Source organism: Capricornis sumatraensis, chromosome X (assembly GCF_032405125.1).
Source record: "Capricornis sumatraensis isolate serow.1 chromosome X, serow.2, whole genome shotgun sequence".
NCBI lineage: Eukaryota > Metazoa > Chordata > Mammalia > Artiodactyla > Bovidae > Capricornis > Capricornis sumatraensis.
In genome coordinates, this window is record NC_091092.1 from 85,922,137 (window position 1) to 85,940,819 (window position 18,683).

General features: G+C 43.7%; 1 non-coding gene and 1 pseudogene across 1 annotated transcript; both read left to right on the plus strand.

Annotated features, from left to right (window-relative positions):
- Positions 1-15,645: 15,645 nt before the first annotated feature.
- On the plus strand, positions 15,646-15,718 carry TRNAR-CCU (transfer RNA arginine (anticodon CCU)). The gene has a single exon. It is a non-coding gene; the product is annotated as a tRNA-Arg (tRNA).
- Positions 15,719-16,041: 323 nt separating this feature from the next.
- LOC138071257 (E3 ubiquitin-protein ligase SIAH1-like) lies at positions 16,042-17,005 on the plus strand (annotated as a pseudogene).
- Positions 17,006-18,683: the final 1,678 nt, after the last annotated feature.

The window sequence follows — 18,683 nt, forward strand, 5'->3', positions numbered from 1 at the left end:
GAGGCAGATGGCAAATGCCTTTGTTGTTCAGTCGTTGGCCATGCTCTTGGTAAATGCCAATTTGTAGTTGACAACTCTAAACAAGAACTGTCGCAGCAAATTGTGTGGCCTTGTGTCATAACATCAAACGGCCCTGATAGTTGGGGAAACCATGCCTGCTGCCCCACTAGCCCCAGGGGCTTTGTCCTAGGAGAAGCACTGTGTCCAATGGTGGGGGTGGAAAGGAGCATGATGGGTCTCATTTACAATAGAAATAGCCTTCATTCTAAGGAGAAATCCACTGTTGGAGCCATTTGGTGAAATCAAAGCTATCTTTAATGTATGTGCAGACATTTGTGGCTGAATTCTCACAACTCTAGATGGACCCTGAAGCCCATTATTAAAGCCGAGCACGGTTATGGAACACCAGTGCCTCATTCACCTCTGCATCTCTGAAGAACAGCATTCCGTGTCCAGGGTCTCTCTGCTCCTGGCAGTGTTGCCCAGAGCCGGTGTCCAACTTGGAGATGCAAATGCTCTCCCATCCCCCTCACCTGGTCAGAGCTGTGTCTACTATTAAGGAAGGAAAAGCAAATCCTAGAAGCTAGGAGGCCCTCCCAGAAGAAGGCTGCCCTGTCCTTGAGCTCCTCAGCTTGCAGAGCCCATTTCCACAGAGGATTCAATCCACACAGTACTGTGTGTGTGTGTTCAGGAATGAATTCTCCTGCAGTAACAAACCAACACCCCAATGTCAGTGGTGCAACACAATAATAAACATCGCAGACTAATACCTGTGTTCCTGGTTGACAGGTGGATTTCCAAGTAGTGGCAGAGGACCCCAGGCTCCTTGTACACTGTGGCTTCACTCTGCTGAGGCTCTGTAAAAGCACATGAAAGTTATAGTTGCTCAGTTGTGTCTGACTCTTTGTGACCCTATGGATTATACAGTCCATGGAATTCTCCAGGTCAGAATATTGGAGTTGGTAGCTGCTCCCTTCTCCAGGGTATGTTCCCAACCCACGGATTGAACTCAGGTCTCCCACATTGCGAGTGGATTCTTTACCAGCTGAGCCAGCAGGGAAGCCCATAAGCTAATGATAAACAACTATAATCCAATAACTTAAAAAAAAAACCCACAAAACCTCATTCCTATAGCTGCTGCTGCTGCTAAGTCACTTCAGTCATGTCCAACTCTGTGTGACCCCATGGACTGCAGCCTACTAGGCTCCTCCGTCCATGGGATTTTCCAGGCAAGGGTACTGGAGTGGGGTGCCATTGCCTTCTCCGTCCTATAGCTGAGACCCACACAAACATCAAAGACCTCACACATAAAAACGTCTGCCAAATAGCTCAAAGATTTCACGTGGTAAGATTTAGACCCATAAGAGTTATGAGGTCCCACATCTTTGACAGAGACTTCCGCAAAGTTAAGAAACTTTAAACTCTGGACCCACATCCCCCCGCAAAGCACAAATCCTCACACACATGCAGAAAATACACTCCAACAGCTCAGAAAACTGACACTGTAAGAAAAAGAACTATGAACACCTCAACAATCTCATTCTGTGGTACCACACTATTCAAGCATGAAGACCTCACACACTTGGACACAGAACATGATTCTGAGGCCTTGGACAGTGATTCCCAAGAAACTCAGAGATTTCATAGGCTGGGACAATGATTCGGAAACACTGCAGAGACCTCACACCCTGAGACATAGTGTCCCAAGGAGCTCATTTGTCTTACACTGTGGGCACAGCAGAAAACAATTCTGAGGCCTTAAGCTTTGGACCGGGTCCACTCACTCCACCCCCTGCTCTTGCCAACCTCACAGACCTCACAAATTCAGAGAAAATCCAAAGCAGACATCTCACATCCTGTCACATAGAATCCTAATATCTTAGAGACTGTCAGACCTGAACACATACCCCAGACAGCTCTGACTATTCCCATCCTAGGAACACATAACCCCCTAAGGGCTCAAACAATTCACTCAGGTGCATGGGTGGCAACTACCTCAGTAATCTCATCTCCTTGAGATTCATCTCACTAAAACGGTTCAGAAGACATGACACAAATCCCCAAACATTGCAGAGGTCTCACACTGTGGAACCCCAATCCATGGACAGCTGATTCCACACAGTTACACAGATGGCTAAACAGATCCCACTCCTTAGAAACAGAACAGAGGTCAGAGACATCATACCATTAATAGTGATCGTCCATAGAAACAGATTCTTCATACCTGGGAACATATCCCAAATGGCTCAGAAGTCCCATCATGTGACACAGAACCTCCCACCCCCCCAAAAAAACAGGGATTTCACACTCTACATATAGATCCACAAATCTGAAAATGTTCACATCCAGGGACCCCGATTCCAAAGAGCTCAGAGAACTCACACCCTTGGACAGAGACCAGAAAAAAAATTTGGAGACCTCCAGCCATGAACACAAATACCCATGAGTTCACAGACCTCCTATGTTGGGACCAGGATCCAAAATAGCCCAGAGATCTCATACTATGGGTACATGTCTCCAGAGAGTCCTTGCAGCCTAGACATAGTCACCAGAGATTCTGAATTCACTTAGAGTTCAGACATCTCACACCTTGGACACAGAACACCTAAAAGAACTGTTCAGAAACCTCCTAAATTGGTAACAGACTCACAAACTTCACAAACTTCATGGAAACCAACTGGCAAACACAATTCCAACTTGAGACATAAAACTGAACAATTTCTAACAGACCACTTATTAGTCACAGGCATCACACCCTTACACAGAAACCACCAAATGTGTGCGTATACCCTAAGTGACAAGGGTTTTATGGCATGGAACACACACCCAAAAGAACTCAGATGCCTCATACCCTTCAGACAGCTCATATTCTCAAACAGCTAAAACAACTCATTTCTTGGACCCTGACTAAAAAACAATTCATAATCCTTGTACCAATATCAAACATCCCAAAGAAACTCAGAGACCTCAAGCGTTGGGGCACAGATATAGAATCACCTCCAAGACATCACCCTGTGGAACACACCCAATGTGAAAGGGAAAGTTTTAGTCACTCAGTCATGTCTGACTCTTTGTGACCTCATGGACTGTCGCCGACCAGGCTCCTCTGTCCATGTGGATTCTCCAGGCAAGAACACTGGAGTGGGTGGCCATTTCCTTCTCCAGGTGATCTTCTTGACCCAGGGATCAAATCTGGGTCTCCTATATTGCTGGCAGATTCTTTACTATCTGAGCCACTAGGAACACACCCAGGGATGCAATAATTCAAGCAGCTCAGAGACATCGTATCTTGGGACAGAGTCCCCACCCCCACCTCTGCCCCACTGTAATGCTTCAGAGACCTAACACCATGGAAAGAAATTCTTCACATATTTCAAAGACTTCAAATTCTTGAGAAAAAAATATATATTTTCAGATCTCTCACAGCCTGGACACACATTCCAAAAGAGCTCAGATACAACATACTATAAGGCACAGAGGATTAACCTTGGAATTACGATTTTCCAGAAAGAACAGAAATATGGTGCTTTAAAGCATGTATCAAATGGTTCAGGAATCTTGTACCATTCAAGACAGATGCCAAAGGAGTTCTGAGAATTTATCTTTTGAGATCTGGACACCAAAACAACTGAGAGACCTCACACTCAAGTACAGGAACTATAATCACCTTAGAGCTCTCATTCCTTGGGATTTGGGTCCATAAATGGCTTAGAGACTTCAGTCACTGGAAACAGTACTTTAATAAATCAATAACATCACACACTGGAACTGATAGGACCACCACCAGCCCAAAAAACAGAGACTTCACAAATATACCCCCAAACAACTTAGGGAACTCAGGTCATTGGACACAGAAATCAAAGGTTCCAAGACACCTCACCCACTGGACAGACACACATACACATAATTCAGAGTTTTCAAATTCTTTGCTACAGGATCGAACCCAGGTCTCCCACATTGCAGGCAGACGCTTTGCCATCTGAGCCAAAGCTCTCAAATAGTTAAAGTAACTCCTAATTCAAATAAAGTCCCCAAAGATCTGAGAGATGACATATTCTTTAGAATGAACTTCCAACAGTATAAGGATCTTGCACCCAGAACCACAGTACCCAATTATAATCCAAAGAGTGTGGGGGAGTAGTGGGGGGGATCTCTGAGGATTTTTTCTCTCTCTCTTGGTTTGCCCTGAACGGTGGCCCCAGTCCAGAACCATATGACAGCAGAGTAGGCAGCTAAATATCCAAGAGAAATGACACCATTTGGCCAGAGGACCAAGAAAACAAGCTCCTGAAGGCTGCAGAATGGGGAGGGAAATTCCACAGAAGAGAGAGATAGAGAAAGGAATCCCCTAATTCTATGCATAAACTGACACAAGTCTCAGGCTTACTCCTGAGCTGTACCTGCATAAGGATAGCAAAGCTTTGAATATTATGGTTCACAAAAGGGGAGATAAAACTTGTGGTTTGAACCTAAACAAGTGGATTGTTTGGTAAAACAAATAAATCATTATTTTCGGCAACTTAAAAAGACCTAGAGTCTAAACAACACAGTCTTTAAAATATCCAAGATATAACTTAAACTTCCTATACATACAAAGAACCAAGAAAATGCAGCCAATTCTCAGAGACTAGACAGCAGATACCAACATGCAAAGACTCAGATGTTAGAATTCTCAAAATCTTTTTAAAAGACTGTAAAAAAAAGATATGCCAACTATGTCTCATGAAGCAAAGGTAAATACATCTGAAATGAACAGTGTGCTAGAAGTTTTTAGTAGAGAAATATGTTTTAAAGGGGCTTCCCAAGTGGTGCTAGTAGTAAAGAACTCCCCTGCCAAAGCAGGAGACATAAGAGACACGAGTTCAATTCCTGGGTCAGAAGATCCCTTGGAGTAGGAAATGGCAACCCAGTCCAGTGTTCTTGCCTGGAGAGTCCCATGGACAGAAGAGCCTGGCAGGTTACAGTCCATAGGGTCGCAAAGAGTCAGATACAACCGAAGCAACTTAGCACGTATGCACACACATGTTTTAAAGATTATAAAGTTTCTTTAGTACTTTACAGAGTATGTAAAAACTGTAGAGGAACTATAAAAAAGAACCATGTGGAAATTTTAGAACCAAAAAATACATTAGAAATTTTAAAATTATCTGGATAGTCTCAATAGCGGAATGGGTATGACAGAGGAGTCAGTGAACTTGAACAATGGTGACACCCTTATGGTAGAAAGTGAAGAGGAACTAAAAAGCCTCTTGATGAAAGTGAAAGAGGATCTGATGAGATGGATGAAACTGGAGCCGATTATACAGAGTGAAGTAAGCCAGAAAGAAAAACACCAATACAGTATACTAACACATATATATGGAATTTAGAAAGATGGCAATGACGACCCTGTATGCAAGACAGGAAAAAAGACACAGATGTGTATAACGGACTTTTGGACTCAGAGGGAGAGGGAGAGGGTGGGATGATTTGGGAGAATGGCATTCTAACATGTATACTATCATGTAAGAATTGAATCGCCAGTCTATGTCTGACGCAGGATACAGCATGCTTGGGGCTGGTGCATGGGGATGACCCACAGAGATGTTATGGGGAGGGAGGTGGGAGGGGGGTTCATGTTTGGGAACACATGTAAGAATTAAAGATTTTAAAATTTAAAAAAAAAATTAAAAAAAAGAAAGTGAAAGAGGAGAGTGAAAAAGTTGGCTTAAAGCTCAACATTCAGAAAACAGAGATCATGGCATCTGGTCCCATCTCTTCATGGGAAATAGATGGGGAAACAGTAAAAACAGTGTCAGACTTTATTTTGGGGGGCTCCAAAATCACTGCAGATGGTGATTGCAGCCATGAAATTAAAAGACGCTTACTCCTTGGAAGGAAAGTTATGACCAACCTAGACAGCATATTCAAAAGCATAGATATTACTTTGCCAACAAAGGTCCATCTAGTCAAGGCTGTGGTTTTTTTAGTGGTCATGTATGGATGTGAGAGTTGGACTATGAAGAAGGCTGAGTGCCGAAGAATTGATGCTTTTGAATTGTGGTGTTGGAGAAGACTCTTGAGAGTCCCTTGGATTGCAAGGAGATCCAACCAGTCCATTGTGAAGGAGATCAGCCCTGGGATTTCTTTGGAAGGAATGATGCTAAAGCTGAAACTCCAGTACTTTGGCCACCTCATGTGAAGAGTTGACTCATTGGAAAAGACTCTGATGTTGGGAGGGATTGGGGGCAGTAGAAGAAGGGGACGACAGAGGATGAGATGGTTGGATGGCATCACCGACTCAATGGATGTGTGTTTGAGTGAACTCCAGGAGTTGGTGATGGACAGGGAGGCCTGGCGTGCTGCAATTCATGGGGTCGCAAAGAGTCGGACACAACTGAGTGACTGAACTGAACTGAATAGAAATTATCCAACTTGAAGGACAAAAAGAAAAATACTGAAAAATGTGGCCAGAACTTCAGGAACCTACAGGATCATATCAAAAGGTCTAATATTCATGTCATTGGAGTATAAGAAACAGAGGATGTTACTAGTAAGTACAAAATATTGAAGAAATAATAGGACAATTGTCCCCAACTTGGGTAAAAGAAATAAACAGACGTGAGAAATGCAATAATCTCCAAGATGCATACACACAAAGAAAATCATGTCAAAAATATCATAATCAAATTACCAAAAACAAAAGATGAAGTATCTTGAAAGCAATTAGAGAAAAACAACACATCACTCAGAGGAGGAAAAGGATACAAATTTAACATATTTCTCATCAGAAATACAGTGGTCAAAAGACACTGGAACAATGTCTTGAAAGTAACAGTCAACTCAGACTTCCAATCAGCAAAAATGACATTCAGAACTGAGAACAAAATACATTCTCAGATGAAAGAAAATTAAGAGAACTTGTCAACAGCAGACCTGCTCTACAAGAAATGATCGAGAAAAATGACACCAGAGGGAAATTTGGAAGTTCAAGAATGAAGGAAGAGCATACCAGGCTTCCCTGTCCTTCACTGTCTCCTGGACTTTGCTCAACCTCATGTCCCTTGAGTCAAGGATGCCAACCAACCATCTCAACCTCTGTCATCCCCTTCTCTTTCTGCCCTCAATCTTCCCCAGCATCAGGGTCTTTTCCAATGAGTCGGCTCTTCCCATCAGGTGGCCAAAGTATTGGAGCTTCAGCTTCAGCATCAGTCCTTATGATGGATATCCAGGATTGATTTCCTTTCAGATTGACTGGTTTGATCTCCATGCAGTCCAAGGGAGTCTCAAGAATCTTCTCCAGCAGCACAGTTCAAAAGCATCAATTCTTCGGTGCTCAGCCTTCTTTACGGTCGAATGCTCACATCTGTACATGACTATTGGGAAAACCATCTATTTGAGTATATGGACCTTTGTCAGCCAAGTGATGTCTCAGCTTACTAATATGCTGTCTAGCTTTGTCACAGCTTTCTCTCGAGGAGCAAGCATCTTTTAATTTCATGGCTGCAGTGACTGTCCATAGTGATTTGGGAGCCCAAAGTCTGTCACTGTTTCCATTTTTTGCCCATCTATTTGCAATGAAGTGATGGGACTGGATGCCATGATCTTAGTCTTTTTGAATGTGGACTTTTAAGCCAGCTCTTTCACTGTCCTCTTTCAATTTCATCAGAGGCTCTTTAATTTCTCTTCGATTTCTGCCCTTAAGGTGGTGTCATCTGCATATCTGAGGTTATTGATATTTCTCCTAGCAATCTTGATTCCAGCTTGTGAGTCATCCAGCCCAGCATTTCATATGATTCATTCTGCATAAAGTTAAATAAGCAGAGTGACAATAAACAGCCTTGACATAATCCTTTCCTGATTTTGAACCATCCATTCTTGCACATCTGGTTCTAAATGTTGCTTCATGTTCTGCATACAGGTTTCTCAGGAAACAGGAAAGGTGGTCTGGTATTCCCATCTCTTTCAGAATTTTCCACAGTTTGTTGTGATCCACACAGTCAAAGGTTTTAGGGTAGTCAATGAAGCAGAAATAGATGATTTTTTGGGAATTCCCATGCTTTTTCTAGGGTCCAGTGCATGTTGGCAATTTGATCTCTGGTTCTTCTCCCCTTTTCTAAATCCAGCTTACACATCTGGTACTTCTTGGGTCATGTACTACTGAAGCCTAGCTTGAAGGATTTTGAGCATAATCTTGTTAGCATACGAAATGAGTGCAATTGTACAGTTATTTGAACATCCTTTGGCATTGTCATTTGGGATCAGAATGAAAACTGACCTTTTCCAGTCCTGTGGCCACTGCTGAGTTTTCCAACTTTGCGGGCATATTAAGTGCAGCATTTTAACAGCATTATCTTTTAGGATTTGAAATAGCTCAGCTGGAATTCCATCACCTACACTAGCTTTGTTCAAATAAGGTGAACTTCACATTTACCTGTGAGGGCAAGCTGTACTTTATAAGGCACAGATTTCCAGAATGAAGCCAGAGTTTTGAGAAGGTTCAGAGGAGCTGGGCGTCTAGAGATGGCAGACATGAGAAGCAGGAATGTGGAGGCATCAATGGACTTGTAGCCTGTTCCTGCAATGGCTGGAGTAAGTTTGGTCTCAACTGTCCACTTTAGAACAGGCTCTGGGAGTGAGGACTTGCTGATTGACTGTTGGGAAGAAGCGTGGGGTTGTCTCTGATTGGCTGATATTCAGGAGGATTTTTGACTGCCTGACTCAGGACTGGGCATTTGTCACCCAGGGATAATTTATTTGGTGTATTATTCCACAGTTTGTTTATCATTTCTCCAATGTGCCTGTAGAAGCAGAATTTCTGGATCACAGAAAATACATATATTTAAACTTTCTTAAACGATTCTGAGAGGGTAACAGGCAGGAAGGGTAGAGGCCCCCAAATGGAGGAAACAAACTACAAGTGTCAGTTTTTCCCCCTTCTCTATACAAAATTAAAAAGTTTCTTCTAAAATTCTGTGTTGCCGTGACAACAGCTTGTTTCAACAGCTGAACTTAACTTTTCTCAAATGTTGAGTTTGCCAATGTGTTTTTCCTATGGAAATGTTTTTCTTAAGCTATGTTAAGGAACTATGTATTTACCCTAGACTCTGTCTTTCTTCAAGTTGGTTCAGAACCCATAATGGCTCAACAAACCAGTATGTTTTACTCATACAATTGTTCTCCAAATCTGTGTTAATGAGACCATGTATTTGCTTGGAAACCTGCCTTTCTTCACGATTCATGTCAATCGTTTTATGGCCTGGGATGACTCACCTTGTACCAATGTTATCTCAAAATGCATGTTGTGGATGAGGGGCCTGGTGCCACTGTCTGTGTTTTGAGGCATTTCCTTTCTCAATTAGCAGCCTGCTAGTAGGTATATAACTTCCTTCTAAAGTCTAGCAGGGGGCACTCTTTCTGTCCCCTTCTGATGTGTATGTCAGACGTTTTCGCTATCTCTTTTATACTTTAATAAAATTGATACTGAAGCTGAAACTCCAATACTTTGGCCACCTGATGTGAAGAACTGACTCATTAGTAAAGACCCTGAAGCTGGATAATATTGAAGGCAGGAGGACAAGGGGATGACAGAGTATGAGATAGTTGGATGGCATCATTCACTCAGTGGGCATGAGGTTGAGAAAGCTCCGGGAGTTGGCGATGGACAGGGAAGCCTGGCGTTCTGCAGTCCATGGGGTCACAAAGAATCAGACACAACTATGCAACTGAACTGAACTGAAAATTGTATTACACAAAAGTTCTGTGCAATCAAGCCTAATCACTGGCCCCAGATTGAATTCCTCTCCTCCAGAGGCCAAGAATCCCAGCGTCTTTCACGGCTCAGCAGAAACCTTTCAATTCCAAATGGTTTTCAAAAGTGCTTCAATCATTTTACATTCCCACCAGCACTGCACAAAGAATTACCTTGAATTTTTTTTCTTTTCTTTTTTTTTTACTATCTGATATTATGTGACCTTCCTTATTATGGTTTTAATTTGCATTTTTCTGCAATTTATGAGGTTGAACATCTTTCACATTTATTGGACATTTGTAATGTCTTCTGTAATTTGCCTGTTCAGATGGTTTGCCCACTCTTTGAAGCCTGGGCCTGTCGTCAATGTGCCAAGTCTCACAAATATAGTCCCTGGGGTGAGGCTATTCCTGACTGGCTGATTTTCCAAGCACCTGCACACAGCTGAGGAGAAGGCAATAGCAACCCACTCCAGTACTCTTGCCTGGAAAATCCCAGGGGCGGAGGAGCCTGGTAGGCTCCATGGGGTCCATGGGGGTCTCGAAGAGTCGGACACGACTGAGCGATTTCACTTTCACTTTTCACTTTCATGCCTTGAGAACCCCATGAACAGTATGAAAGGCAAAATAATAGGATACCGAAAGAGGAACTCCCCAGGTCATTAGGTGCCCAATAAGCTACTGGAGATCAGTGGAGAAATAACTCCAGAAAGAATGAAGGGATGGAGCCAAAGCAAAAACAACACCCAGTTGTGGATGTGACTGCTGATAGAAGCAAGATCCGATGCTGTAAAGAGCAATATTGCATAGGAACCTGGAATGTCAGGTCCATTAATCAAGGCAAATTGGAAGTGGTCAAACAAGAGATGGCAAGGGTAAACGTTGACACTCTAGGAATCAGCGAACTAAAATAGACTGGAATGGGTGAATTTAACTCAGATGACCATTATATCTACTACTGCGGGCAGGAATCCCTCAGAAGAAATGGAGTAGCCATCATGGTCAACAAAAGAGTCTGAAATGCAGTACTTGGATGCAATCTCAAAAACGACAGAATGATCTCTGTTTGTCTCCAAGGCAAACCATTCAATATCACAGTTATCCAAGTCTATGCCCCAACCAATAATGCTGAAGAAGCTGAAGTTGAACGGTTTTATGAAGACCTACAAGATCTTTTAGAACTAACACGCAAAAAAGATGTCCTTTTCATTATAGGGGACTGGAATGCAAAAGTAGGAAGTCAAGAAACACCTGGAGTAACAGGCAAATTTGGCCTTGGAATGTGGAATGAAGCAGGGCAAAGACTAATAGAGTTTTGCCAAGAGAATGCACTGGTCATAGCAAACACCCTCTTCCAACAACACAAGAGAAGACTCTACACATAGACATCACCAGATGGTCAACACCGAAATCAGATTGATTATATTCTTTGCAGCCAAAGATGGAGAAGCTCTATACAGTCAACAAAAACAAGACCAGGAGCTGACTGTGGCTCACATCATGAACTCCTTATTACCAAATTCAGACTCAAATTGAAGAAAGCAGGGAAAACCGCTAGACCATTCAGGTATGACCTAAATCAAATCCCTTATGATTATACCGTGGAAGTGAGAAATAGATTTAAGGGCCTAGATCTGATAGATAGAGCGCCTGATGAACTATGGAATGAGGTTCATGACACTGTAGAGGAGACAGGGATCAAGACCATCCCCATGGAAAAGAAATGCAAAAAAGCAAAATGGCTGTCTGGGGAGGCCTTACAAATAGCTGTGAAAAGAAGAGAGGCAAAAAGCAAAGGAGACAAGGAAAGATATAAGCATCTGAATGCAGAGTTCCAAAGAATAGCAAGAAGAGATAAGAAAGCCTTCTTCAGTGATCAATGCAAAGAAATAGAGGAAAAGAACAGAATGGGAAAGACTAGAGATCTCTTCAAGAAAATCAGAGATACCAAGAGAACATTTCATGCAAAGATGGGCTCGATAAAGGACAGAAATGGTATGGACCTAGCAGAAGCAGAAGATATTAAGAAGAGGTGGCAAGAATACATGGAAGAACTGTACAAAAAAGATCTTCACAACCCAAGTAATCATGATGATGTGATCACTAATATAGAGCCAGACATCTTGGAATGTGAAGTCAAGTGGGCCTTAGAAAGCATCACTATGAACAAAGCTAGTGGAGGTGATGGAATTCCAGTGGAGCTGTTTCAAATCCTGAAAGATGATGCTATGAAAGTGCTGCACTCAATATGCCAGCAAATTTGGAAAACTCAGCAGTGGCCACAGGACTGGAAAAGGTCAGTTTTCCTTCCAATCCCAAAGAAAGGCAATGCCAAAGAATGCTCAAACTACTGCACAATTGCACTCATCTCACATGCTAGTAAAATAATGCTCAAAATTCTCCAAGCCAGGCTTCAGCAATACGTGAACCGTGAACTCCCTGATGTTCAAGCTGCTTTTAGAAAAAGCAGAGGAACCAGAGATCAAATTGCCAACATCTGCTGGATCATGGAAAAAGCAAGAGAGTTCCAGAAAAACATCTATTTCTGCTTTATTGACTATGCCAAAGCCTTTGACTGTGTGGATCACAATAAACTGTGGAAAATTCTGAAAGAGATGGGAATACCAGACCACCTGACCTGCCTCTTGAGAAACCTGTATGCAGGTCAGGAAGCAACAGTTAGAACTGGACATGGAACAACAGACTTGTTCCAAATAGGAAAAGGAGTGCGTCAAGGCTGTATATTGTCACCCTGCTTATTTAACTTCTATGCAGAGTACATCATGAGAAACGCTGGACTGGAAGAAGCACAAGCTGGAATCAAGATTGCCGGGAGAAATATCAATAACCTCAGATATGGAGATGACACCACCCTTATGGCAGAAAGTGAAGAGGAACTAAAAAGCCTCTTGATGAAAGTGAAGGAGGAGAGCGAAAAAATTGGCTTAAAGCTCAACATTCAGAAAACGAAGATCATGGCATCTGGTCCCATCACTTCATGGGAAATAGATGGGGAAACAGTGGAAACAGTGTCAGACTTTATTTTTGGGGGCTCCAAAATCACTGCATATGGTGACTGCAGCCATGAAATTCAAAGATGCTTACTCCTTGGAAGAAAAGTTATGACCAACCTAGATAGCATATTCAAAAGCAGAGACATTACTTTGCCGACTAAGGTCCGTCTAGTCAAGGCTATGGTTTTTCCAGTGGTCATGTATGGATGTGAGAGTTGGACTATGAAGAAGGCTGAGTGCCGAAGAATTGATGCTTTTGAACTGTGGTGTTGGATAAGACTCTTGAGAGTCCCTTGGACTGCAAGGAGATCCAATCAGTCCATTGTGAAGGAGATCAACCCTGGGATTTCTTTGGAAGGAATGATGCTAAAGCTGAAACTCCAGTACTTTGGCCACCTCATGCGAAGAGTTGACTCATTGGAAAAGACTCTGATGCTGGGAGGGATTGGGGGCAGGAGAAGGGGACAACTGAGGATGAGATGGCTGGATGGCATCACGGACTCGATGGACGTGAGTTTGAGTGAACTCCAGGAGATGGTGATGGACAGGGAGGCCTGGCGTGCTGCGATTCATGGGGTCACAAAGATTCAGAGACGACTGAGCAACTGAACTGAACTGAATCTTGCCCTTCATAAAAGGATATCAATCATAGTGGATTAGGGCCCACTCGACCTCATTTTAACTTAATCACTCCTTTGAAGGCCATATCTCCAATTATGGTCACCTTCTGAGCTACTGGGGACTAGGGCTTCAACATCTGAATTTGGGAAGAAAACAGTTCAGCCCAGAACAGCCTGGCACAAATTTTATCTATTTGTCTACAATGTGGGGAGAGGAGGAAGGAGTAGGCTAGATCTGGGCTGTGCTGCTTGGCTGAGGAGCCCTCATCTGGGATGCACAGATTGCTCAATGGTGGCTACAACTTCGGCAATGAACATAAATAATCATGGCCTTATCATTTGGTTAAAAATAATGATAATAATGCCTGCTCATTAAAAATAAAAGCCCCCCAAAAGTGCCAAGAAGCACAAAGATGAAATATTTTTTTAAAAAAATCACTCTAGGGGGGTTCAAGATGGAGGGGACATATGTATACCTAATGCTGATTCATGTTGATGTATGGCAAAAACCATCATAATATTGTAAAGCAATTATTCTCTAATTAAAACAAACAAAAACCTTCTAGAATTAAAAAAAAATTATTCTACGTCTCACCACCAAGAAATAACCATTTTCTCTCACCATGTTTTTCTACACATGTACACAGATAGAAGGCAAGATTGGTGGGTGCAGAGAGAAAGGAGAGAAATAAAAGCAATTTACACAAGTGGGCTTATATTACATATCTTAGTTGAAGTCAAAGGTGTTGAGTTTCTCTTCAATGACATTAAGAGGAGAAAAATAAAAGGATGCTGTATGAGTCTCCTATCGCTGCTGTAACAAATCAGCACAAACCTAGTGGCTCAGGGCAACACTACTTAATACCTTACAGCTCTGGAGGTCAGAAATCTGACACGGGTCTCACTGGCCTCCAATCAAAGTGTTAGCAGGCCTGCGTTCCTTTCTAGATGCTCTACGGGAAAATGTGTATTCTTGCCTTTTCCAGCTTTCAGAGGCCCCTGCATTCCTCAGTTCCTGACCTACTTCCTCCATCTTGAAAGCTAATAACTTCAGCTGAGTTCTCCCATCTTATCGATTCTGAGTCCCTCTTCACTTTGAAGGACCCCTGTGATTACACTGGGTCCACCAGACAATCCATGATACTCTCCCTATTTTAAGGTCACTTGATTTACAACCTTAATCCCATCTGAAACCTTGATTTTTCTTTTGCCACGTAATGCACCATATTCATGTGGGGGCATGCTCAGTCCCTTCAGTTGTGTTCGACTCTGTGTGACCCTATGGAATGTAGCCTGTCCAGCTCCTCTGTCCATGGGATTCTCCAGGCAAGAATACTGGAGTGGGTTGCCATGCCTCCTCCAGGAGATCTTCCCGACCAGGGATCGAACCCGCATCTCTTACATCTCCTGCATTGGCAGGTGGGATCTGTGGCACTAGTGCCACCTGGGAATTCCTAACACATTCACAGGTTCTGGGAATTAGGTCCAGGACATCTTTGGGGGGTAAGGGCATCATTCTGCTTGCTGCAAATGTAAAATGTAAAAAAAAAAACAAAAACAAAGACTGCTGAACTTCAGCTAAATTTTTCATCACAACATCCTCCACTTTAAAATTTTTCTTAATTTTCTATGTAAAAAAGAAAAAGAAAAAAGAAAAACCTTTATCAGATAAAATGCTTTTGTTTACAAGTAACAGAAACCAAATTGAACCAGCTTGACCAATAAGAGACTAAACAGCTTACAAAAGAGGAAGTGAGCTCTGGCGCCCTGAATGCAGACCTAGAGGCCCCACATTCTTCTTACCTCTCTCCCCTGAAATATCCCAAGGCTCATAATACCTCTTGGTATTCATAATTACTAACATTTGCAAACACCTACTACCTGGAGTACAAGAAAGAGGAGAGGGCGCTCCAGAGAGGATAGGTAAACTGCACAAGGCCACCCTGCCAGGGGTCCCAGGTCACCCAACTCTAGAAGCCAGTATCTTAACCACTGTCAGCCCTCACTGACCTGTGCTGGTGGGGACACTGTGGTCCAGAGACCTGACTTGCTGAGTGCGTGAGTTTCCAGGTCTGGTGAGAGGCACAGGCCAGCCCTCAGCCTGTCCATTACACAGGACTATGGAGCTGCACCAGGATATTGCCAGGTTGTCTATTTCCTTCTCTTCCCTCTGCCTGGCTGGGCTAATCTGGGCCTTGGCAATGTGCCTATTGCTCGACAGGCTGGTCTGCTACCTTAAATGGCTTGGTTTTCCCAGGTTAAAATTGTTTGTTTTTAGGATTTCCCTGGTGGTCCAGTGGCTAAGACTCTCTGCTCCTAAAGGAGAGGTCCTGGGTTCAATTCCCAGTCAGGGAACTAGATTTCACAGGATGTAACTAAACAGAATCCACATGCTGCAATGAAGATCAGAGATTCCCTGTCATGCAACTAGGACCCGGGGCAGCCAAATAAAAAAACATACTTTTTAAAAAAATGTTTGAAAAAAAAATAAAAATAATGTTTGCTCTTGGCCCCCTTCCGGCTGCCATCGTGTGTGTTATTTAGTGGGAATGCACGGGGCAGTGGCGGGGGAGGGAGGTGCAATGATGTGCAAAACTGCAGCAACCAGGGAGAGCTGGGGCAGACATTGAGGGGCGCACTGTCAAGTGACAGCAGCGACCCACTGTGTCCTCTCGGTGTTGACCTGAGGAAGAGGCTTTGGTGCTGGCAAAAGGTGGTGGCTGTTGGCACTGGTGACGGAGCACCTTTGAGCCAGGACCGAGAGACGAGGTTCACTCTCCGCCCACAGAAATGAGTCGTGAGGCTGCACCAGCGGTACCTACTGGAACCTCAATGTGTGCACCATCCTCCCAGAGTGTGCCTGCCCTGACTGACACCGCTGCGGCCAACAATGACCTGGCGAGTCTTTTTGAGTGACCGGTCTGCTTTGACTATGTGTTACCGCCCATTTTTCCCTGTCAATGTGGCCGTCTCATTTGTCTCAACTGTCACCCAAAGCTCACACATTGTCTGACTTGCCAGGGCCCATTGGGGTCCACTCGCAACTTGGCTATGGGCCAAGTGGCCAGTTCAGTACTTTTCCCTTGTACATATACCTCTTCTGGATATGAACTAACTCTGCCACACACAGAAAAAGCAGACCACGAAGAGCTCTGTGAGTTTAGGCCTTGTTCCTGTCCATTCCCTGGTGTTGCCTGTAAATGGCAAGGCTCTTTGGATGCTGTTGTGCCATATCTGATGCATCACCATGAGTCCATGACAACCCTACAGGGAGAGGATATAGTTTTCCTTGCTGTAGACATTAATCTTCCTGGTGCTGTTGACTGGGTGATGGTGCAGTCCTGTTTTGACTTTGACTTCATGCTAGTCTTGGAGAAACAGGAAAACCAAGATGGTCACCAGCAATTCTTTGCGATTGTACAGCTGATAGGAACATGCGAGCAAGCTAAAAATTCTGCTTATTGACTTGAGCTAAATGCTCATAGGCGGCGATTGGCTTGGGAAGCCACTCCTCGATCTATTCATGAGGGAATTGCAACAGCCATTATGAACAGTGACTGCCTAGTCTTTGACACCAGCATTGCACAGCGTTTTGCAGAAAATGGCAATTTATGCATCACTGTAACTATTTCCATGTGTTGAAATGGCAAACAAACATTTTCTGGCCAGTGTTTAAAACCATTGCATTCAGTTTAGACTGGAGTGGGTTGCCATGCCCTTCTCCAGGGAATCTTTGTGACCCAGGGATCCAACCCATGTCTCTTAGGTTTCCTGCATTGGCAAGTGGGTTCTTTTCCACTAGCGCCACCTGGAAAACCTAGTCTAACTAATAGCCCTAGAAAATTATCTACCTCCTAATTCTTGAAACTTGTGACAGTTACTTACATGGTAAAAAAAGACTTTGTGATTAAGTGAAGGATCTAGAGACAGGAAGATTATCTTGATTATCTGATGGGCTCTAAATGTAACCACAAGTGTCTTTATAAGAGGGAGCCTGAGGGAGATTTGAGATAGACAGGAGAGGAAATGCACATACAAAGGAGGTGGCATTATGACCGTGGAGGAAGACATTGAAGAGATGGGGCCATAAGCCAAAAAATGCTGGCAGCCACCAGAAATGTCCAGGGTCACTCCACCCCCAGAAGTGGAGCTGGTGTCCAACTTGGAGGTGCAAATGCCCTCCTATCCCCTCCTGCTGGCCAGAGCTGTGTCTGCTATAAAAGGACAAGCAGCACCTAGAAGCCAGGAGGTCTCCGGGAAGAAGGCTGCCCTGTCCATGGTCTCAGCTTGCAGAGCCCATTTCCACAGAAGATTCAGTGCACACAGCACTGTGTGTATGTTCAGGAATGAATTCTCCGCAGTAACCAACCAACACCCCAATGCCAGTGATGTCACACAACAATAAACATCACAAACTAAAACCTGTCTTCCTGGTTCATAGGTGGACTTCCAAGTAGTGGCAGAGGACCCCAGGCTCCTTGTAAACTGACTTCCCTCTCTTGGGCCTCTCGACCTCCGAAAGATGAACAAAAGGCACATGAAGAAAACACTACTGTTTGTTAAGTATACACATCATTTTAGCGCAAGCTCCATTTAGCAGGACTGGCCATATGACCCCATCCCTGTGCAAAAGGGGTGGGAAATGTAGTTTATGGCTGGGCAGCTGCTTTGCAGTAGCTCAACACTAGGGAAGATGGAGCATGAATTTTGGGGATAGCCATCTGTCACCGTCACTCCCTGTCAGATGGGTGTGGTCCCCAGGAATCTCAGGCTGGGCCAAGCAAGTGAATTGTTCAAGGTCACACAGTTAGATCCGTGATTAGAAACTTGGTGTCCACTCTCCCGGCTCCTCGTGCCACGCCATTGGACCAACCAGTTCTGTGCTTTGAATTTTAGGAAAAATCTTCAGCCTGGTAATTCATGTTACGAAGCAGTTTTAACTAGAGAATGTCACTTCATCCTCAAAGTGTTTTGGCAAAGGAGGTGGGAAATAAGTTATCCCCACAGATCTGGAGAAGGAAATGGCAACCCACTCCAGTATTCTTGCCTGGAGAATCCCATCCACACAATGAGTTAATATGCATTCGGGCTTCCCCAGTGGCTTAGTGGGGAAAGATCCACCTGCAGTGCCAGAGACACAGGAGACATGGGTTCAGTCCCTAGGTTGGGAAGATCCCCTGGAGAAGGAAATGGCAACTCATTTCAATATTTTTACCTGAAAAATCTCATTGACAGTGGAGCCTGGCAGGCTGTAGTCCAATGGGTTGCAAAGAGCCAGACACGACTGAGCAACAAAGCACACAGCACAGAGTATGTGTGA